Here is a 24,299-nt window from a genome sequence, read left to right as displayed (position 1 = left end):
TTACATTAATAAGACAGAATTTAGGATTATATCTACAAGTCTAAATTTCGGGACTCTTTTGGAAGATTACAAAAGAAAATTGATCAATTGTTTCTGAAATCTTGTAAAAGAAGTTCTGACTAAAAATCAATAAATTTTAGTGAAAGGGAAGAATTAATGTGAACAAGAAAAGGTTAATAAAGACAAAGGCAGGTTAGCCTAAGAAATTAAGCTTTCTGTGAGAGAGAATAAATTACAATTTTATGGAAAGTGGATGTTGTCTTAAGATCTTAAGAATGAAGAAGAATTATTTTACTGTGAATAAATTTTTTAAGAGCACAATGTAATGACTATAAAGAGAAGGCATTGCTGGAGATCGTCCAGAGAAAGGTTTATATGTTCAAGGATTAATGCCGGTAGCATGTGGAAAATGAAATTATGGATTCCAAATGAATGAAAGACTTAAGAAGAAATGGTCTCAGTATTTCAGGTATTCTAGCCTGGCAGTGTCTTAAAATTTCAAGAAAATCAAATAGTCATTTTTTAAGCATATCTATGTACATTATATCCAGATATAATGTACACACATATATATACATATATACATATATACATATATACATATATTCATATATACATTTTGGGTCACACTGGCCATGCTCAAGGGGATCATATGGGATACCAAGGATCCAACAACCCAGGTGAGCCGCATATAACGCAACCACCCACTCTGCTATACTATTGCTCCAACCCCGTGCTTACTTATATTTATTCTGACCTTATTATGGCCACAAGAAAAAGCACGTGACTGGGGTGTTTTTGAAGAACTGTTGCATTCTTGATTTTAAAAAAGCAAATGGCGTTACTGATTTCTATCTGGGTTCAGTTGCCATCTTATGATTTTTGTATTTCAGAATATAATCATCATACCCTCTATGGGGGGGGGGTTCTTTTTTTTCTTTTTAATGGTACAGTACTTTTTTAAAAAGTTTCACCAAATGGCTTAACTTTGGTTTTTACAATTATTATACACTGAGAAAAATACATTGATAACGTTCACTGAAATACTTACAATTGCTACATTCCTTCAGAATTCTTACTAGAAGAATAAAAATTAACCTATCACCTACTTTCTTTTGCGTTGCTGTTTTAAGCAACTTCCTTTTAGTAGTTTAGTTTTCTGTTACTTGAAACCTGGGAAATATTATTGATACTAATTCTATGCTTTCTTTACTCAGGAAGAATTGTTCTTTTTTTTTCTTCTTCTTCAACTGTGTAAGACTTCATGCATGTCTAGCAGTTGTAACATATGTTATCATTTATATTTCCCCCATGAATATTAGTCATTCCTTAAAGACATAGAAACCATTATATTTGCATTTATATTCAAAAGTTCTCTCATAGTATTTGGAAAATGCAATAAATAAACAGATATGTTGTCTAATGGATGAATAGTGAATATAGTAGAGACCTATGGTTTTGTCTGCTCATGAAAAACTGACAATTGTCTGCTATTCTACATACATATTAGCTATGAAAATCTGTTGAGTAAAAATGTTGATCCAGTTTACAGAGGACAAATTCAGATATGAAATTTTTCAACATTACTATACCAATCACATTCTCTGGATGTTTGGAAAACAGAGCTTTGAGAAAAGAGCAAGTATAAACATGAAACAAGAATATATACATTATGGTATTGCAGATTTATGAATGATTTTTTGCTAATTTACTCTAAGTCACATGCTTCCTAATGCTTGATTTATCAATTTTTGTTTGGATTCTGAGAAGTTTTGTTTGGATACTGATGAACACTTTCAAATAATTTTCTTTGTGACCTAAGCTAACCACAGGAGATTTCTATTTCTCACAATCAAATAAACTGTACTCACTAGGAAATGAGATAGCAGTTAGATTTAGAAGTATGGAAACAATTTCAATATCCGAAAAAACATGGTAGATACCAGAGAGTTTTATGAAGACACACTTGTAAATAGAATATTTTAAGAATTGTATTATAAGAGATAGAATTAGGTGATAAGTTTGAAATACAAACTTAGTTCAATTGTATTAGGAATTGAATGCAAGCTGCCGCTTAACCCTCTATCTTAGAAATTCAGCAAATTCTCAAATTCATAACTTCACAAGCTCAGCAAATTTGCAAGTTCAGCAAATTCATAACACCCTAGTCTCAGATAGGCAAATCCATATATGAGCAAATAGGCAACTAGCACAAAGCCACAGTTTGAGTCAGGGATTAAGACTGAAATAGATCTTTTAAAAATAGAAAAAAAAACCCTGAGTTATAAGTCCCACTCTCTAACCACTTGCACCACTCCCTCCCTACAGTACTGTTAGTGTGAAATAGCTTTTAGGTTTCTTTTCATGCTTGTACTCAACTAAAGTAGGGTGGAAAAAAATTAAAAACAGGCCATGAATCAAAAAAAAATGCATTTTTCCTTCCATTTAAGGACCTTGAAATTTAAGAAAAGGAATAACTCAAGAAATTTCATGGAAATTAGAAACCCAAAATGTAGTTTTCTATTACCGGTTCTATTTTCTTTTAGTACTAGTACTCCTAAGAATGAAGTATAGAAACTTGTAAAGTAATGCATGAAATTAGACCATTCATTATCTCTTTGAGAAACAACAACTTTTACAGAGAGACTGTTAATAAGGAAACTACTCTTTTCAGATTCTATGACAAGACACACTTTAGTACAGAAATGTTTTTAAAGAAAAAGTTAACCTTTACATTTTAATTTATATCAGACCATTAACTCACATAATATTTTTTACTTTTCTAAAGTTAAGTAAGCATTTTTACAAGCAGAGAATTTAGAGGTAAAGGCAGTTTGGTGTCTAGAAAGTCAGTAATTCATGAAAGAACCTCTTTTTCCCTGTCTATTTCCTGTTTTTGAACTCCTTCCACTAGCACCATTCAAGTAAAGGGTAATGCTGGGCTTCAGTACAAATGCCTAAAAGTGACATTAATTATTTTATTTATTTACTTTTTGTTTGCTTGGGCAACCTGCCTGCAGACAGTGGGACTTGGCAAGCTGCATTGCCTTGCAGATGTGTCAACTTTCATTTTTTTCTGACAGAAATGATAGCTTTAATGACTTCAATTTAAATTAGATGGGAGATTTGGCTCCTGAAACATGCTAATTGAAAATATTTGTGCAATTCAAGGCTAAGTATTCAGAACTAAAATGTTCTATTGTTTATCACAGTTTGAATACTCAAGTGGGAAACAAGTGTCTAAATATATATGTTCTTGATTTTCAACAAAATATATTCTAACAAATTCATTTTAGAATTCAAAAGACTAATAGTTCAAAAGGCTCTTTGTTACATACATACCCCTGATTTAATTTCTAATATGTATATCATATAGGTCAAGCATTTTGGTAACAGTAAACTGTAATGAATTCACTTTATGAAAAATAGTTTGCTTTAAATTAGATACTTTCAAAAGGAAAAAATTTGGTGTGAAAATTTTTTAAATCTTTTTAGAAATAAAGGTTAAAAAAATTAGCCTAATGACCATAATTAGTAACATTCAGTAAATTCTAAACCTGAAAAGGTTATTCTAGGATATGGCCTTTGGTTTCCCAGAGTTCATGCCTGTAATAATTAACTTTGGTGTTTCAAACCTTACATTCTTTTTCTCACTTCAAAAGCTTAGTTAGTTAAGCTTTTAAACCCTTTAATTCCTCTTTCAAAATTTTAGCTCTTCGTGATACTTTAAAATGGATTTTTCCAGAAATAGATTTTTAGTCACAAAGAAAGGAGTAAGTTCAGTTTCATGATCAGATATTTCCGCCATATTTAGTTGTTTTACTAGTAAAAATATCTTTAATAATCTTTGAGGTACTGGAACTAAATTTCCAGGCCCACTTCATTCTGGGTGGAATTTTCCATTTCCTGTTTAGAGCCTATTAATTTAGGTGACAACTTTTACATCATTTATTTTAAGTCTTTTCCATTTATAAGGATAAACTTAATTTTAATATTTTATATATTTTATAGCAATAAAAAAGGTTTTTTCTGATTTCACATCTAAAAAGTTATTCATTATATTAGTAAGAATGTGATAAAATATAATGAGAATGGGTACGCAATATATTTTACAAGCTTCTATGCTTCTTATAAATAAAATATTTTTAGAAAATAATGTTTGAACATCCCTATGCTAGTTACATGGAAAACATTAAATAATTAAAATTTTCACAGAAGATAACAATAAAACAAAAATCAACATGTTAGCAAAGTCCATGTGGGTATTAAAAAGTTCTCTGATATTTTGAATTGTTCTCTATTACGTAGTGCTTCACATAACATTAGACCAAATGAAGTTTTTTAAAGTCAGCTAATGGCACCAGTAACTTATAGTACAGCAGGCAGGGGACTTTTCCTGTGCATGGATGTTGTGGTATTTGATCCCAGAACCACATACTTCATCCCTGAGCACCAGCAGGAGTCCTCCCTGAGCACAGCAGAGCCAGGAGTAAGCCTGGTTTTGAGTACTGCTGGTACTCAAACAAACAAACAAACAAACAAACAAACAAACCTACCTTATTTTACAAATCTGTGATTCTTTCAGTAATACATTTGTTACTTGGCTTAAAATATATATCTCATTCATTATCATGTTAGTATATTTTCAATAATGAGAATAGCTCATCATTTTAGTACAATTTAGCAAAGAAAATATAAAGTTATTTAACACACTTAGAAGAAAAACTGTTGAAATGGAGACAGCATTTCATACATCCCTTTAATATAGAGCATGGTTTCTTATTTACTATATAAAAATACATTTAAGTAAATATCAGTATTTTTAGTTAAATCATGTTTCTCCATGTTTGTAAATTCATATTTCTGAGTATTTTTCAATATAAGTGAAATGTATGTACATTACAAGATATATATGAGAGAGGGGATACTTTCATGCTTTAATTTCATAAAATAGGCAATTATAGTATTGGTAACTATAGCTACTGGCAACTTGAGCATGAATGATCACACCCATATCCTCTCTAACCATCTCCACCAAAATACACAACTTGTTTTCCATTTCTCCATCAAATAGCAGCAAATTCACCTGGGAAACCATAATGTCACTACACACACAGGTTCATTTAAAATTTTCCTTAAGAGTGTTAGGAAGTACTGACATCAGTTTTTAACCAGAAGTTGTGTTCTGACCAAACGGAAAAATATGATCTCAGATTATAGAAAATGAAAGCAGTAAATATTTTTAAAATGTGCATATGTAAAGGAATACTTTCCTGTAAAAAATAATCAAGAATTCCTAAAATTGATTTATATTTTTCAAGAAATTGTACTTCTCAGCAGAAATATAGGGAAACATCTAATTTAAATAAGGTCTAAAGACCACAGCGGGTAGGGCGTTCGCCTTACAAGCGGCCAACATGGCCGACCCGAGTTCGATTCCTCTGCCCCTCTCGGAGAGCCCGGCAAGCTACCGAGAGTATTCGATATGCCAGACACAGTAACAACAAAGTCTCCAATGGAGACGTTACTGGGCCCGCTCGAGCAAATCGACGATCAACGGGAGGGCCTTTATCTTTATCTTATCTTTATTTATTAAAATAAGTTGTAGACTTTTTCCACTCTGGAGAAGCTTGTGATCATTCTTCAATGTGTATTTTTTTGTTCTTTCTCTCCACTTACATCTCTGTCTAAATTTTATTCAATAAAAACAATTTTTTACACCAAAAAAGAAAGAATGAATGAATGAAAGAAAGAAAGAAAGAAAGAAAGATGTGTAACATCAAATTCTTCCTATTTATCCCATAAATATTTGTTGGAATTTGACCTTATCAAGTATTGATTTCTAATAAAATTTTAAATGTCTTTTTTGTTTGTTTGTTTTGGGGCCATGCCTGTCAGTGTTAAAAACTTACTTCTGGCTCTGTGCTGAGGGATCACTCCTGCTGGTGCTTGAGGGGGAATTAATTATATGCCTGCTGGATATTGAACCTGCCATATAGAAGACAAGAACACCACCCATTGGACTCCTTTCCTTTCCCAGCATATATTAAAGGGAGGAAAATGTTTTCATTTTAACTTATGTATTTATTTTTATTGAGAATTTGTATCGTATTTATCTTAATGTTTAATCTTGTAAACATTAGTTTAGAAGATTGCACATGTTTATAAGTTTTAAGCGTACAGTAGTATCTGGTCACTCATCACTAAAATGCCAACATCCCTATACTATTGCCTATTGCAACTCACTCTCCCATTTCAATGTGGTACCTTCATTTGTGATAATAAAGTTTAAGGCTTTGTTTCTGTTTGATTTTGTCTGTTCCCTTTCTTTGTTTCTTTCCATATCAGACATGAATGAAATCATCTAGACTTGTCTTCCTCATTCTCCCTTGCATTCATCGTGATCCTCCCTGGTTATTCAGATGTCACAGCAGAGGGCAAGGTTTCTTTGTTCATTGGGCTTTTATTTTGTTTTATTTTTGTTTTTTTTTTTGTTTTTTGTTTTGTTTTGTTTTGTTTTGTTTTGCTATTTGAGTCACAGCTGGCGATGAACAGGGGTTACTCCTGGCTCTTCACTCAGGTATTACTCCTGACGGTATTTGGCTTTTATTTTGGGTCACAGCCAAAATGAAAGGATTTATTCCTGGCTCAGTGCTCAGGGATCACTTCTAGCATTCCTCAAGGTACAAACACAGGCAGGTCACAAGCAAGGAAAGCATATTACAAGATATATATGTCTGGCTCAAAAGGCAAGATTTCATCTTTTATACTAGACACATTGAATTCTATTATGTATGCATACCACTTGTCTGTCATGGGATATTTGGTATTTCTATGACTTAGGTAGTGTAAACAGTACAATGAAAAAGTTGGGTACATATCTTAATTTGTATTCTTTGTAGAGATATAGAGAAGTAGAATAGTTGTGTCATATGATTCACCGTCTCATTGTGGCGAGCAGTTGGCAACAGCGCTAACCAGACAAGAGTGAACCAATATGCCACCTGCATGGCAGATCCTGAGAAGCTACCTGTGGCATATTCAATATGCCAAAAACAGTAAAAAAATGGGCCTAATTCCCCTGACCTTGGAAGAACCCAAAATACAACAGCATAGAAAAGACGAACAAGGAAAGGCTGCTAAAATCTCAGGGTTAAACTAGTCTGCTAAAACAAAGAAAAACTAAAATAACTATCTGCACTTTTAACGCACATAAACTGGCATTGGAAGCATCTATAAAGGACCTGATGGTGCAAGCACAGAAGATCAAGTACTACATCATTGGTCTGACCGAGACAAGAAAATATAGATCATATCACAACATTTTCGACACTGAAGAAGAACGGTTCCTTGGAACATGCAACAGTAGAGGTGTTGGTGGTGTCAGTATTCACGTAAACATGAACTTGGCCATGAGTATTGATTCATTCGAATGCCTAACAACCAGAATCGGATGCTTACGTTTGAGCAGTTGTGGCTCGTTGCTGGCAGTTTCTGTCTTAGTCGCCTAAGCACTGCATTCAACTACAACAAAGAAGAAACTGAGAGGTTCTGCATGGAGCCAGAAGACCATATATTCTACAAGGTCATTGTTGGTTATTGTAATGGCAAGATAGGACTGAGAAGGTCGCCTGAAGAACACCACATCGGGACCAACGACCTAGAATGGAACGAACAGGGTGGGAGATTGTTTGAGTTTATTATGTTGACCAAGACCATCCATGGTAACCTGCAGTTACAGAAGGCTGAATCTAAACGTTGAACATGGGAATCTCCTGGTGGACAGTTCCACAATGAAATTGACGACATCATATTCAATGGATGGTTTTGCCTGACCAATGTCGCTGTTGTCCCAAAATTCCAAATGGGATCAGACCACGATTCTACATCAGAGAGCAGGAAGAAAGGACTGCAAAGTTTAAGAAGAGAGCTCCCAGAACAAACACCAACTGGGATATCTTTGGCAGTATTGTGGCAATATGGAAAGATGTTATCATTGACAACATCAACGAGGAATACGGTTGACTGGTTCAGTGCCTCCATGGCTGTGAGAGAAATGCCGAGAGTGGGAAAGCCACAAATAGATGGTTATCTTGAGCATGAGCTTCAAGCAATCATAAGATAACATTCAAGCTCACAAATCTGTACAGAGAAGCAATAAACGAAGACCTCAAAGCGAGAAGAGCAGCGGTGTTGGCTGATGTGGCAGGAGCCAGGAAAAGTATTCACAATGCCTTCCAGTAGCTAGACAGTTATTACCCACCAACTGCCGTGAAACCCCGACAATGGCCAGGATCTAGAGATTATAACACCAAGCTCCCGGAAAAAAGCAAAGCAGAGTCTCCCACCCCCGTGCCTGGCGGTCCTCACCAGGGCCCGACAGCTGAAGACCTCCGGGATCTAGCCAAAGCCATGCTGAGACCACACTCCACATGCTTGGATGAACCAGCAGAGGAACACAGTGTGTGGGACCCAATGCTGAGATCTCCAAGCCTGCATAGTTCGGGACTGGGCCTTCCAGTAGCTAGACAGTTACACCCACCAACTACCATGTAACCCCATCAACAGCCAGAATCCAGAGATGATAACACCAAGCTCTTGGAAGTGCGCTGCTGCATTCATGGCCACGTGACTACTTATTCTCTGATTCTCGCTCTCAGAGAACCCGACAGGCAACAGAGAGTATCATACCAGCATATATATGCCTGAATAGGAATACCTGTAAAGTTTATTTGTGTTTTCAGGCTACTGAGAATATCCCACCCACATGGCAGAGTCTGGCAAGCTATCCGTGGTGTATTAGATATGCCAAATCCAGTAAATACAATGGGTCTCATTCCCCTGACCCTGAATATATCAGCATTGAGAAGGATGTGGAAGGAGAGGGTAATAAATCTCAAGGCCGAACTAGGCTGGCAAAACAAAGAAAGACAAAAATGACTGTCTGTACTTTCAAAGCACGTACGCTGGCACCTGATGCATCCATCGAGGGCCTGATGGTACAAGCATGAAAGAACAAGTATACAACACATCATTGGTCTGACGAAGACAAGAAGGCATCAATCACATCACGCCGTTTTTGACACTGGAGAAGAACTGTTCCTTGGAACATGCGACAAAAGATGTGCCAATGGTGTCAGTGAGCTTGTCAACACAAACTTAGTTACGAGCATTGATTCATTTGAATGCCTAACAACGCGAATCAGACGATTACACTTGAATAGATGTGGTTCACTGCCAGCAGTTTCTATCTTCGTTATCTACTCACCAACATCCAATTATGATGAAGGAGAAATTGAGAACTTCTACATGGAGCTGGAGAAGTTCTATAAAGAAGACCACACCTTCTATAAGATCATTGTCGGTGATTTTAATGCCAAGATAGAACTGAAAAGATCAGCCGAAGAACTCCATATCAGGACCCATGGCCTAGAATGGAACGAACAGGGTGACAGACTGTCTGAGTCCATCATGTCAACCAAGACCATCCATAGTAACTCACAGTTCCAGAAGGTCAAATCTAAACATTGGACATGGGAATCTCCTGGTGGATGGTTCCACAATGAAATTAACCACATCACATTCAATCCACGGTTTTGCCTGACTGATGTTGCTGTTATCCCCAAATTCCAAACAAGATCATACCACAGTCTCCTTCATGCAAAATTCTACTTCACAGAGTGGGGAGAAAGGAATGCAAAGCTCAGAAGATAACTTCCAGAACAACCACCAACTGGGAGCTCTTTGGATCTGTTGCTTCAACATGTGAAGATGCCGACATTGACAGCATTGATGAGGAATACGATCAACTGGTTCAGCACATCTATAATTGTGCGAGGAACGCCAAGAGAGAGATAAACATAAAAAAAATGCCTGTCTTTGAACACTCTTGAGCTTATTTGCTAATGTGGCTTAGCACATGCCTCAGGCAACTGCAAGCAAGCGTCCAAGCTTGCAAAACAGTGCAGAGAACTGATCAAAGAAGACCTCAAAGACAGAAGAGCAGAAGTGCTGGAAAAGCATTCATAACATCCGCCTGTCCTTCACCAACTACAAGACCAAGATGACTGCCCTCTGACATCTGATGGATCTATCACATCTTCCAAAAGGGCAATGGAGATTCTTCATGACTTCTACTCAAATCTCTTTAATAGCCATGTCCTCCTGCCCACATACCAAATTCCGCAGGATGGATATGTTGTTCCCAACGTTCTCCCTTCTGAAATCCGACATGCCATCTCATCGGTAAAGAAACAAAGAGCACCTGGCCCAGACAAGGTCAGACCTGAACACCTGAAGAACCTAATGTCAGTACTCATCAATACACTGGCTTGGCTCTTCACACACTACCTGCCTGAATGCAAGGTTCCATCCTAATGGAAAACCAGCAGGCCAGTACTACTATACAAGAAGGGAGACATCCATGACATTGGCAACTATCGCCCAAACTGCCTATTATTGTCATCTGCAAGCTGTTCATTTGAGTCATCCTGAATATGATTGGTAGAACACTAGATGAAGGACAATTATGGGAGCAAGACGGTTTCTGAAAAGGATTCAGCACCATCAACCATATCCGCACAATAACCAAGCTCATTGGGTTTCTCGGAAGTTCAAGATGCTGCTCTGCCTAACGTTCATTGATTTAAAGAAGGTCTTTGATTCTGTTGAAATGGAAGCGGTCATTGAAGCCCTAGCCAATCAGGGCATTCAAGCCCAATACATCAAGATCCTCTGTGAGCTGTATCGCGGATTCACTACCAGGATCTCACCATTCTACAAAGAAGTAATCATTGATGTCAAGAGAGGGGTTCGGGAGGGTGATACCATTTCACCAAAACTCTCTAGTGCCACCCTCGAGAACATCATGCGACGACTGGAATGGGAAGGAATGGGAGTGAAGATAGATGGTCGGCAACTACACCACCTCCGCTTTGCTGATGACATTGTTTTAATAACACCAAACATCAGCCAAGCGGCACACATGCTGGCTGACTTTGACCGTGAGTGTGGAAAGGTAGGACTACAGCTGAATTTTACGAAGACAATGTTTATGAGAAACAGCCTTGTTCCTGACCTTCCATTCACTATCAACATAATGACCATCTTTGAATGCAACAGTTATGTATACCTACGTCGAGAAATCAACATGATGAATGAACTGGCACCTGAGTTGTTCAGGAGGAAGAGAGTGGCTTGGAACGCCTTCAAGAGCATCGAAGAAATAACTAAGAGAATGAAGAACTTCCAGCTCTGAGCACATCTCTTCGATTCCACTGTTCTTCGTGCATTAACATACGCCTCAGAGACCTGGGCCCTATGGAAACAGGATGAGAATGCTATTCGGGTCTCTCAAAGAGGAATCGAAAGAGCTATGCTTGGAGTATCATGCTTAACTCAAATGAGAGAAAGAATCCAGAATTCCGACCTCTGTCAATGCTCAAGAATCAGGGACGCTGTCTCGTTTGCAAAGGCATTGAACATCAGATGGGCTGGACATAATGAGATTTAGAGATGACCGCTGGACGAGAGCCATTACCGACTGGATTCCACAGGATGTCAAAAGATGGCATGGACGTCCACCTACGAGATGGTCAGAATTCTTCATCAAGATCATGAACAATCGGTTTGAGGCTCTTTATGTTTCTAGAAGGAGCAGATGCCATTGGGCTACACTAGCACAAAATAGGGATGAATGGAGAAATTACTGGTGCCCACTCGAGCAAATCGATGAGTATCAGGATATCAAGTGATCAAGTGATGTGTATGTAGGGCGAATTAATTTGCTGTTTTTTCCGAATATATGCATACATTTATTGACACATTTTACTTTACAAATATCTCCATAAGCAATCGTCGATTTTAAAGATCATGAATTTCTTTATTATTCAGGATTAAACAGAAGTTTATAATGGATGAATTTACATGAAATAAGCATGTGATGTAACATAATATTTTGAAAATATATTTTGGAACTTATAGATATGAAGTTCCCAATGTGAAGTTCTTCAGCTGATCTTCTCGGTCCTATCTTGGCATTAAAATCACCCACAATGATTTTGTAGAAGGTGTGGTCTTCATTATAGAACTTCTCTAGCTCCATGTAGAACTTCTCGATTTCTCTTTCATCATAATGAGATGTTGGTGCGTAGACAACGAAGATAGAAACTGCAGGCAGTGAGCCACATCTATTCAAATGTAAACGTCCGATTCAGGTTGTTATGCATTCGAATGAATCAATGCTCTTGGCCAAGTTTGTGTTGACAAGGACACCTACGCCTCCAACACCTCTTTTATCGCATGTTCCGAGGAACAATTCTTCTCCAGTGTCGAAAACGGCATGGTGAGATTCGTGCCTTCTTGTCTCGGTCAGACCAATGATGTCGTACTTGATCATTCGTGCTTGTACCATCAGGTCCTCAATGGATGCATCTGATGCTAGCGTACGTGCATTGAAAGTACAGACGATCATTTTTGTCTTCCTTCGTTGTGGCAGCCTAGGTCGGCCTTGAGATTTTGTCAGCCTCTCCTTTCTCATCCTTCTCAGTGCTGCCATGTCGGTGAAGCCTTCAGGGTCGGGTGAATGAGACCACTTGTAGTTACTGGTTTTAGCATATCGAATACACAACGGATAGCTTGCCAGGCTCTTCCGTGCGGGCGAAATACTCTCGGTAGCTTGCCTGTCTTTGCGAGAGGGATAGAGGTTTTTGGGGCGACCTCTAATCACCCTTGTAGGTGTTACCATATTTGAACCTTATCAAATATGGTACGACAATTCCGGAAGATGGGTATTTAGTGTCTTATGATGTGTCGCGCGGCCGCAAAGCCGCAAAGGGTCCAGAAAGCATCCAGAAGTGTGGCGACGGCTAGGTAGTGGAAGTAGTGTCGATAGTGGAAGTCTGCCAGTGGGGTATTTGTCTGGGTAGGGTGGGTCTCCTGTACCCAATTCGATCCCTGGGTGGTTGATGGAAGCAGACAGGGCAGGGTAGGGTGGGGCTCCTGATTAGAATCCCTTTGTCACCTGTGGTTGGTGGGAGCAAGCAGAGAAGCTCTATCCCTGGGTCTGCCAAGCTTGGAGTCCAAGGTCTCAGAGAGTTCCGCTTATCTTGTTCTGTGGGTCTTCAGTTGTGCGTGAGTCTCGGCCGGAGCTGCGACGCGGGTCCAGAAAGCATCCTGAAGTGTGGCGACAGCTGGGTAGTGGAAGTAGTGGAAGTAGACCCATGGCCTAGAATGGAACGAACAGGGTGAGAGACTGTCTGAGTTCATCATGTCAACCAAGACCATTCATGGTAACTCACAGTTCCAAAAGGCAGAATCTAAACGATGGACATGGAAGTCTCCCGGTGGACGATTCCACAATGAAATAGACCACATCATATTCAATCGACGGTTTTGCCTGACTGATGTCGCTGTTGTCCCAAAATTTCGAACGTGATCAGACCACCGTCTCCTTCGTGCAAAATTCTACTTCACAGAGCAGGGAGAAAGGGCTGCAAAGTTCAAAAAGAGAACTCCCAGAATGACCACCAACTGGGAACTCTTTGGTACTATTGCGGCAACATGGGAAGATGCCATTGTTGACAACATTGACGAGGAATACGATCGACTGGTTCAGCACCTCCATGAATGTGCGAGGAATGCCAAGAGAGAGATAGCCACAAAAAAATCGCCTATCTTTAAAAACTCTTGAGCTAAATCGCCATCGTGGTTTGGCGCATGCCTCAGGCAACCGCAAGCTAACGTCCGAGCTCGCAAAGCAGTGCAGAGATGTGATCGAGGAAGACCTCAAAGAGAGAAGAGCAGAAGTACTGGTAGATGCGGCAGAAGCGGGGAAAAGTATTCGTAACGCCCGCCTGTCCAAACAGCACCCGGCCCAGACAAGGTCAGACCTGAACACCTGAAGAACCTGCCGTCAGTACTCATCAATACACAGGCTCGGCTCTTCACTTGCTACCTGTCTGAATGCAAGGTTCCGTCCCAATGGAAAACCAGCAGGACCGTACTACTGTTCAAGAAGGGAGACATCCATGACATTGACAACTATCGCCCGCTCTGCCTATTGTCTGTCATCTACAATTTGTTCACTCGAGTCATCCTAATTAGGATTGGCAGAACACTAGATGAAGGACAACCATGCGAGCAAGCCGGGTTCCACAAAGGATTCAGCACCATCGACCATATCCACACGATAACCAAGCTCATTGAGGTTTCTCGGGAGTTCAAGATGCCGCTCTGTTTAATGTTCATTGATTTAAAGAAGGCCTTTGATTCTGTTGACATGGAAGCGGTCGTTGAAGCCCTAGCCAATCAGGGCATTCAAGCCCAATACATCAGGATCCTCCGTGAGCTGTATTGCAGATTCACTACCAGGATCTCACCATTCTACAATGAAGTGATCGTTGATGTCAAGAGGGTGCGGAAGGGTGATATCATTTCACCGAAACTCTTCAGTGCCACCCTCGAGAACATCATGCAACGACTGGAATGGGAAGGAATGGGAGTGAAGATAGATGGTCTAGATGGTCGGCAACTACACCACCTCCGCTTTGCTGATGACATTGTTTTAATAACACCAAACAGCCAAGCGGCACAAATGCTGGCCGACTTTGACCATGAGTGTGGAAAGGTCGGACTACAGCTGAATCTTATGAAGACAATGTTTATGAGAAACAGCCTCGTTCCTGACGCCCCATTCGCTCTCAACGGAACGACCATCTCCGAATGCAACAGCTATGTGTACCTAGGACGAGAGGTCAACATGACAAATGACCTGGCACCCGAGCTGCGCAGGAGGAAGAGAGCGGCTTGGAACGCCTTCAAGAACGTCGAAGAAATAGATAAGAGGATGAAGAACCTCCAGCTCTGGGCACATCTCTTTGGTTCCACTGTTCTTCCTGCATTAACATATGCCTCAGAGACCTGGGCCCTATGCAAACAAGACGAGAACGCTATTCAGGTCTCCCAAAGAAGAATAGAAAGAGTTATGCTTGGAATATCACGTTTCACTGAAATGAGAGAAAGAATCCAGAGTTCTGACATCCGTAGATCAAGAATTAGGGACGCTGTCTCATTTGCCAAGGTGTCGAAAATCAGATGGGCTGGTCACGTAATGAGATTTAAAGATGACCGCTGGACTAGAGCTGTTACCGACTGGTTTCCACAGGATGTCAATAGACCGCGTGGCCGCCCACCTACCAGATGGTTAGACTTCTTCGTCAAGATCATGAACGATCGGTTTGAGGCCCTTCATGTTCCCAGAGCGAACAGATGCCATTGGGCTACACTAGCACGTGACAGGGACAAATGGAGACGTTACTGGCGCCCGCTCGAGCAAATAGACGACTAACGGGAAGTTAAGTGATTAAGTGATAGATATGAAGTTATAAATAAAATGTCAAAAACCTTGCTTATGAACACTTAAATTTTGTATCTTTTTTTTAAATGTTCCCAGTATTCCTCCTGCACCCCCCCCCCCCATCACCTCCTGCCTCTGTGGCAGGCACATTCCCTTTTAGTCTCTCTCTTCTTTTGGGTGTTATGGTTTGCAATATGGATACTAAATGGTCATTATGTTCGGTCCATAGTCTGCTTTCAGCACAGATCCCCCATCCTGAGTGAGCCTTCCAAGCATTATTTACTTGGTGGTTCCTTCTCTCTCCCACTGACCTTTTTCCCCAGCATGTGAAGCTTGATTCCAAGTCATGGAGGGATACTCCTGGCCCTTATCTCTACTATTCTTGGTTGTTATCCTCCCATTATGTTACTTTATATTCCACAAATGAATGCAGTCCTTCAATGTCTGTCCCTCTCTCTCTGACTCATTTCACTCAGCATTATACTCTCCATGTTGAACCACATATATGCAAATTTCATGACTTCATCTTTTCTAACAGTTGCACATTATTCCATTGCATAGATGTACCAGGTAAGAGGGATAGCACAGCAGGTAGGATGTTTGCGTTGAAGCGGTCGACCTGGGTTCGATTCCTCCACCCCTCTAGGAGAGCCCAGCAAGCTACCAAGAGTATTCTGCCCTCGTGGAAAAGCCTGGCAAGCTACCTGTGACATATTCGGTATGCCAAAAACAGTAGCAACAAGTTTCACAATGGAAATGTTACTGGTGCCCACTTTAGCAAATAAATGAACAATAGGAGGAGAGTGCTACAGTGCTACAGTGCTACATAGATGTACCAGTGTTTCTTTAATCAGTCATCTGTTCTCTGCACTTGGTTTTTTTTCAGATTCTGACTACTGTGAATAGTGCTGCAATAAACATACAAATGCAGATGTCATTTCTACTGCAATTTTTTGCATCTCCGGGATATATTCCCAGAAGTGGCACTGCTGGTCAAAATGGGAGATCCATTTCTAATTTGTTGAGAAATATCCATATTGTTTTCCAAAAGGACTGAACCAGTCGGCATTCAAACCAGCAGTAAAGGAGTTCTCCCCAAACCCATGCCAACACTGGTTGTTTTTGTTCTTTTGGATGTGTCTAGTCTCTGTGGTGTGAGATGATAGCTCACTGTTGTTTGATCTGCATCTCCCTGATGATTAGTGATGAAGAGCATTTTTTCATGTGCCTTTTGGCCATTTGAATTTCTTGTTGAGAAAGTGTCTGTTCATTTAATCGCCCCATTTTCTGATGGGATTGGCTGTTTTCTTCCTCTAGAGTTCAACTAGTGCCTTGTATATTCTTGATATTAACCCCTTATCAGATGGGTATTGGGTGAATATCCTTTCACATTTTGTATAGTGTCTTTGTATTCTGGTCACTGGTTTTTTTTTTTTTTTGAGGTACAGAAGCTTCTTATTTTAAGATAGTCCCATTTGTTTATATCTGTTTTCACTTGCTTGGTCAGTGGCATTTCTTTAGCATCAATGTTGTGGAGGGTTTGGCAACCTTGTCTTCAATGTACCTGATGGATTCTTGTATGATGTTGAGGTTTTAATTCATTTTGATCTGACTTTTGTCCAATGTGTTAGGTAGAGTTCTGAGCCCATTTTTTGCATGTAGCTGTCTTGTTTTGCCAGCACCATTTGTTAAAGAGGCTTTCCTTGTTTCACTTCACATTTCTTACTCCCTTATCAAAGATTAGATGATCATGTATTTGAGGGTGTGTGTAAGGATATTCCACACTGTTCCACTGGTTTGTGGCTTTGCCTTTGCTCCAATGCCATATTCCAATAATTATTAACACTTCGTAGTAGAGTTTGAGGTTGGGGAAGGTGATGTCTCCCATCTTTTTTTTTTCTCAAGAATTGCTTTGGATATTTTCGGGGGCTTGTTTTTCTATATGAATTTCAGGAGTGTTTGATCCATTTCTTTGAAGAATGTCATGGGTATTCTTATATAGGGATCACATTGAATTTGTATAATGTTCTGGGGAGTACTGTTATTTGACACTGTTAATTCTCCCAATACATGAGCAGGGGATATATTTCCATTTCTTCTTGTTCTCTTTTACTTCTTGAAGTAGCATTTTTGTAGTTTGCTTTTTACCTTCTTAGTTAAGCTGATTTCAAGGTATTTGATTTTCTGAGGCATGATTGTGAACAGGATTGCTTTTTTCATGTCACTTTCTTCTCTCTCATTATTTGTGTATAGGAAAGCCAAGGACTTTTGGGTATTGATTTTATAGCCTGGGACTTTACTATGCAAGTCTATTGTTTCTAGGAGCTTCTTGGTAGAGGCTTTAGGATTCTCTCAATACAGTATCACATCATCTTCAAATAGTGAGAGCTTGATTCCATCCTTTCCTATCTGGATGCCTTAATATCTTTCTCTCATCTAATTGCTATTGCAAGTACTTCCAGTAATATATTAAACAGAAATGGTGTAAGTGGGCATCCTTGTCTTGTCCCTGATCTTAGATGGAAGGCTCTTAGTTTTTCCCCATTGAGGATAATACCTGCCATAGGCTTGTGGTATATGTCTTTGACTATATTGAGGAAAATTCCTTCAACACTCATTTTGGTGAGAGTTTTCATCATAAACAGATGCTGAATCTTGTCAAATGCTTTCTCTGCATCTATTGATATGATCATATGCTTTATATCTTTTCTTTTATTGATATGATGGATTATGTGATTGACTTCTGAATGTTAAACCATCCTTGCATCCCTGAATGAATCCCACTTGGTCATGGTGTATGACCCTTTTGATGAGTTGTTGAATAGTTGTTCTATTTGCTAATATTTTGTTGAGAATCTTTGCATCCATGTTCATCAGGGATATTGGCTTGTAATTTTCTTTTTTTTGTGGTGTCTGTTTTCTTTTGGTATTAGGGTGATATGTGCCTCATAGAAACTGTTTGGGAGTACTTCTGTTTCTTCAATTTCCTGGAAAAGCTTGAAAAGAACTGGTCCTCTAAATATTTGGAAGAATTCGCTAGTGTATTCATCTGGAAATGGGTTTTTGTTTTTGGGAAGACTTTTGATTACAGTTTTAATTTCCTTGATGGTAACAGCTCTATTCAGGTATTCCAAATATTCTTGGTTCAGCCTTGGGAGATTATAGGAATCCAGAAATTTATCCACTTCTTGTAGGTCCTCTTGTTTCATGACATACAAACTTTCAAAGTAATCTTTGATGATCTTTTGAATTTCTTTGGTTTCTGTTGTGATGTCCCCCAAGCTCACTGATTCTGCCTTTAGCTGTAGTTATTCTACTATTGAGGGCACCCACCGAGTTTTTCATTTTATCTCCTGAATGCTTTATTAGTGACACTTCTGTTTGTCGATTTCTTATTTCTGCTCTCATTTATTCCTGTATTTTCTTGGCTGTCTGTTCCACTATTTCTTTCATGTCCTTCTTTAATTTACTGGTTGTCTGTTCCACCATTTTTTTGAGTTCATTGATTGTCCTCAGCATTTCATCTCTGAATTCTTTATCAAAGAGATCGTATTTGTGGGTCATCCCTGTTGAGGCTCCTGGACTCTTTTCTTCATCCACTCCTCATGGTGGGGATTTGTGCTATTTCTTCAGTATATTATCAGTGTACCCCTCTCACTGCGAGAAAGGATTCTGGATGAGCTCAGTCAATGGTGGTCATGTTTTTCTTGTTCTAGAGTACTATCTTCCTCTTTGCTGCTCCTCTGTGAACACTTAAATTTTTTTAGAATTTAGTGACAAGTGGTAAAAATGAAGAGCATATTTGTGTCTGAGGGTACAGAGAATTCACTTAATCACTTAACTTCCCGTTAGTCGTCGATTTGCTTGAGCAGTCGCCAGTAATGTCTCCATTTGTCCCAATAGCATCTGTTCGCTCTGGGAACATGAAGAGCCTCAAACTGATCGTTCATGATCTTGATGAAGAAGTCTGACTATCTGGTAGGTGGACGGCCACGCGGTCTTTTGACATCTCGTGGAATCCAGTCGGTATCAGCTCTAGTTCAGTGGTCGTCTTTAAATCTCATTACGTGACCAGCCCATCTGATTTTTGACACCTTGGAAAATGAGACAGCGTCCCTGACTCTTGATCGTTGACGGATGTCGGAACTCTGGATTCTTTCTCTCATTTGAGTGAAATGTGATATTCCAAGCATAGCTCTTTCAATTCTTCTTTGAGAGACCTGAATAGTATTCTCATCTGTTTGTGTAGGGTCCAGGTCTCTGAGGCATATGTTAACGCAGGAAGAACAGTGGAATCAAAGAGATGTGCCTGGAGCCGCAGGTTCTTTGTCCTCTTAGCTATTTCTTCGACATTCTTGAAGGCATTCCAAGCTGCTCTCTTCCTCCTGCACAGCTCGAGTGCCAGGTCATTTGTCATGTTAACATCTCGACCTAGGTACACATAGCTGTTGCATTCGGAGATGGTCGTTCCATTGAGAGCAAATGGGGCGTCAGGAACAAGGCTGTTTCTCGTAAACATTGTCTTCATAAGATTCAGCTGTCGTCCTACCTTTCCACACTCACGGTCAAAGTCGGCCAGCATTTGTGCTGCTTGGCTGATGTTTGGTGTTATTAAAACAATGTCATCAGCAAAGTGGAGGTGATGTAGTTGTCAACCATCTATCTTCACTCCCATTCCTTCCCATTCCAGTCGTCGCATGATGTTCTCAAGGGTGGCACTGAAGAGTTTCGGTGAAATGGTATCACCCTGCTGAACCCCTCTCTTGACACCGATAATCACTTCTTTGTAGAATGGTGAGATCCTGGTAGTGAATCCGCAATACAGCTCATGGAGGATCTTGATGTATTGGGCTTGAATGCCCTGATTGGCTAGGGCTTCAATGACCGCTTCCATCTCAACAGAATCAAAGGCCTTCTTTAAGTCAATGAACGTTAAACAGAGTGGCATCTTGAACTCCCGAGAAACCTCAATGAGCTTGATTATTGTGTGGATATGGTCAATGGTGTTGAATCCTTTGCAGAACCCGGCTTGCTCACAGGGTTGTCCTTCATCTAGTGTTCTGCCAATCCTATTTAGGATGACTTGAGTGAACAACTTGTAGATGACAGACAATAGGCAGATTGGGCAATAGTTGCCAATGTCATGGATGTCTCCCTTCTTGAACAGTAGTACAGTCCTGCTGGTTTTCCATTAGGATGGAACCTTGCATTCAGACAGGTAGTGTGTGAAGAGCCAAGCCAGTGTATTGATGAGTACTGACGGCAGGTTCTTCAGGTGTTCAGGTCTGACCTTGTCTGGGCTGGGTGCTGTTCGTTTCTTTACCGATGAAATGGCGTGTCGGATTTCAGAAGGGAGAACGTTAGGAATGACATATCCATCCTGTGGGATTTGGTATGTCGGCAAGTGGACATGGCTATCGAAGAGAAAATTATCCATGAGTAGAAGTCATGGATAATCTTCTCCATTGCTGTTCTGGAGGATGTGATGGATCCATCAGGATATCAGAGGGCAGTCATCTTGGTCTTGTAGTTGGCAAAGGACAGGCGGGCATTACGAATACTTTTCCCGGCTTCTGCCGCATCTACCAGCACTTCTGCTCTTCTCTCTTTGAGGTCTTCCTTGATCGCATCTCTGCACTGCTTTCCGAGCTCGGACATTAGCTTGCTGTTGCCTGAGGCATGCGCCAAACCATGCTGGCGAATTAGCTCAAGAGTTTTCGAAGACAGGCATTTTTTTTGTGGCTATCTCTTTCTTGGCGTTTCTCGCACATTCATGGAGGTGCTGAACCAGTCGATCGTATTCCTCGTCAATGTTGTCAACAATGGCATCTTCCCATGTTGCCACAATAGTGCCAAAGAGCTCCCAGTTGGTGGTCGTTCTGGGAGTTCTCTTTTTAAACTTTGCAGCCCTTTCTCCCCGCTCTGTGAAGTAGAATTTTGCACGAAGGAGATGGTGGTCCGATCCCGTTCGGAATTTTGGTACAACAGCGTCATCGGTCAGGCAAAACTGGCTATTGGATATGATGTGGTCTATTTCGTTGTGGAATCGTCCACCGGGAGACTTCCATGTCCAACGTTTAGATTCTGCCTTCTGGAACTGTGAGTAACAATGGATGGTCTTGGTCAACATGATGAACTCAGACAGAGAATTATGAAAATGTGCAAAATACATTGTCTCTAGAAGCAAGAGACTTACACATCAAAATCACTATTCAACTTATAATAATATTAAAATGATAGCTGTAGATTATCCAAAGATGGCCTAAAACTGAGGAACCGTTTAATCAAGAATTCTTTAACTCCTTTTCAGAATCAAGATAGTTCTCAGACTTAAAATCCCAAGAGAAAGGCACACATCATACCTTGAGTGTCGCTATTATTACCACTAAGTAATTAATATATGACAAGAGTATTAAAAGCTATCTTGTGGGGGATGGAGAAATATTACAGTGAGAAAGACATTTGCCTTCCCTGTTGTGCTTGTGTTCAGTTCCAGACATATGAGCTCACCCAGGATTAGTCAATGAGCACAGAAACAAGAGTACTCCCTGAGTGCAGCCAGGTTTGTCCCAACTCCCTCTCTCCCCTAGCAAAAAAATAAATAAATAAATCACACATTGCTGATAACTCAGAATTCGAAATCTTGGATCTCTCCTCCTCTTTTAACAATAGAGATGTATAAATACAAGCAATGGATATTTGTTCTAAATAATTTACCCCTTAAAAATCTATCAGGAATTTGAATGCATAATTATTATATTCATATTTGTTCCTACATCATATTTTTTCTTAACTCACAGAGAGGTTACTCATTTTTGGTGTGAGACTTTTCATGTAAGAAATTTAAAATAAAAAACAAAAGGTTTAAAATATTAAACCCGCCTCCAATAAGATTATACCAGAAAAACAATTTTGCTTTATAGACATATGAATGAGGTGGTAGAAAACACTGTGCAACCCATAAAGGCATAAAGGATGTAATCATAATATAGAAAAGAATATGAATTTAGCCTCTACTTCAGCACTATCTTCAGAATTTTAATTTCTGTGACCAGGTTATTTGACCTCAGGTGGACAATATGTAGCTCTTGACCTGGGGGAAGCAAATTCCTTCCATACCTAGCAAGAAAGTGTATTAAGAACTTTCAAATTCATGATATCTATTTTATTCCAAATTCTAGGGCTGTGGTAAAAGAATATGTATTGCATTTTATAACTCTCACCACTAAGAAGACTAAGATGTGATAGATCACTTCTTTAATTTTTAAAGGCATTATATTTCATACTATGACTACTATTTTGTTGTAGTTTCTGGAGTGGTAAAAAAAATTGACTTACTTTGGACAAGCTGGAGCGATAGCACAGCGGTAGGGCATTAGCCTTACAAGCAGTCAACATGGCCGACCCGAGTTTGATTCCTCTGCCCCTCTTGGAGAGCCCGGCAAGCTACCGAGAGTATCTTGCCCGCACGGCAGAGCCTGGCAAGCTACCCGTGATGTATTCAGTATGCCAAATACAGTAACAGTCTCATGATGGAGATGTTACTGGGCCTGCTCGAGCAAATCGATGAACAATGGGAGGACCGTGACCGTGACTTTGGACAGGGATTAGGAAAGTATCTTCAGAAAAAAAACTAATGTCTGGGCAATAGTAGATAAAGTCATTATTTTAGATTATAAAGGTAACAAAAATAATTATGCTTATGTGAGCCTTATGGAACATTTCAATTGAAGAATTTTGAACTATTAGGGTGAGAATGAAGTTTAATTATTTTCAATTGCATATAATTTTACAATCAACCACTCAAAGTAAAAGATATCAAATTAATTAAATAAAAAGCCCATTTAACAAAGACATTTGTAATTGACCTTTCTCAGGGCTGGTACAATGAATAGAATAATAAAAAATTATTATATAACTATAGAAAATATTAGTTCCAGTTAATGGACTCCACTAACATACACCACCAAGAACTTGATATTTTACTACTGCTTGCACACAACACACAGTCTCTATAGAGGGCCAGGATAAAGTCAGCTAAAGACTTCTGAAGTAAGCATTGGAACTTAGGGGAATGGTTAAGTACAAGATTCCCCTGTTCCTGTGGATCCATATGAAAACCTGACTTTTCCCTGCAAAACCCTTGGCATTGGATTACTAAACTTACTAACAATTACCCAGATCAGTACTTCAAGATCTTCTCAGTCCTATCTTGGCATTAAAATCACCAACAATGATCTTGTAGAAGGTGTGATCTTCTTTATAGAACTTCTCCAGCTCAATGTAGAACTTCTCAATTTCTCCTTCATCATAATTGAATGTTGGTGAGTAGACAACGAAGACAGAAACTGCTGGCAGTGAGCCACATCTACTCAAGTGTAATTGCCCAATTTGAGTTGTTAGGCATTCAAATGAATCAATGCTCATGGCCAAGTTCGTGTTGACAAGGACACCAATGCTCCTGATGCCTCTTCTATTGCATGTTCTATGGAAAAGTTCTTCTCCAGTGTCGAAAACGGCATGATGTGATTGATGCCTTCTTGTCTCCATCAGACCAATGATATTGTACTTGATCTTTCATGCTTGTACCATCAGGCCCTCGATGGATGCATCTGGTGCTAGCATACGTGCATTGAAAGTACAGACAATCATTTTTGTCTTTCTTCATTTCTGCAGCCTAGTTCGGCGTTGAGGTTTTATCAGCCTCTCCTTTCTCATCCTTCTCAACGCTGCCATATTGGTGACTCCTTCAGGGTCCAGGAAATGAGACCCATTGTAATTACTGATTTGGGCATATCGAATACACAATGGATAGCTTGCCACGCTCTGCCATGTGGGTGGAATACTCTCGGTAGCTTTCCAGGCTCTCTGAGAGGGATAGAGGCTTCTGGGGCAGCCTCTAATCGCCCTTGAAGGTGTTCCCATGGCTAAAACCATATTTGGA

The 24,299-nt window shown here is 39.7% G+C and overlaps 2 pseudogenes; both read right to left on the bottom strand.

The window, feature by feature from the left end:
• LOC130046102 (craniofacial development protein 2-like) overlaps nucleotides 1-12,472 on the bottom strand; it is a 37,831-nt pseudogene extending 25,359 nt beyond the window's left edge.
• Nucleotides 12,473-21,215: 8,743 nt separating this feature from the next.
• LOC130046059 (craniofacial development protein 2-like) lies at nucleotides 21,216-24,007 on the bottom strand (annotated as a pseudogene).
• Between the last annotated feature and the right edge of the window lie 292 nt (nucleotides 24,008-24,299).

This window comes from Sorex fumeus, unplaced genomic scaffold, assembly GCF_029834395.1.
Source record: "Sorex fumeus unplaced genomic scaffold, SorFum_2.1 ptg000131l, whole genome shotgun sequence".
Classification (NCBI taxonomy): Eukaryota; Metazoa; Chordata; class Mammalia; order Eulipotyphla; family Soricidae; genus Sorex; species Sorex fumeus.
The sequence above is the reverse complement of the archived record's forward strand: the minus strand, read 5'-3'. Positions and strand labels throughout refer to the sequence as shown.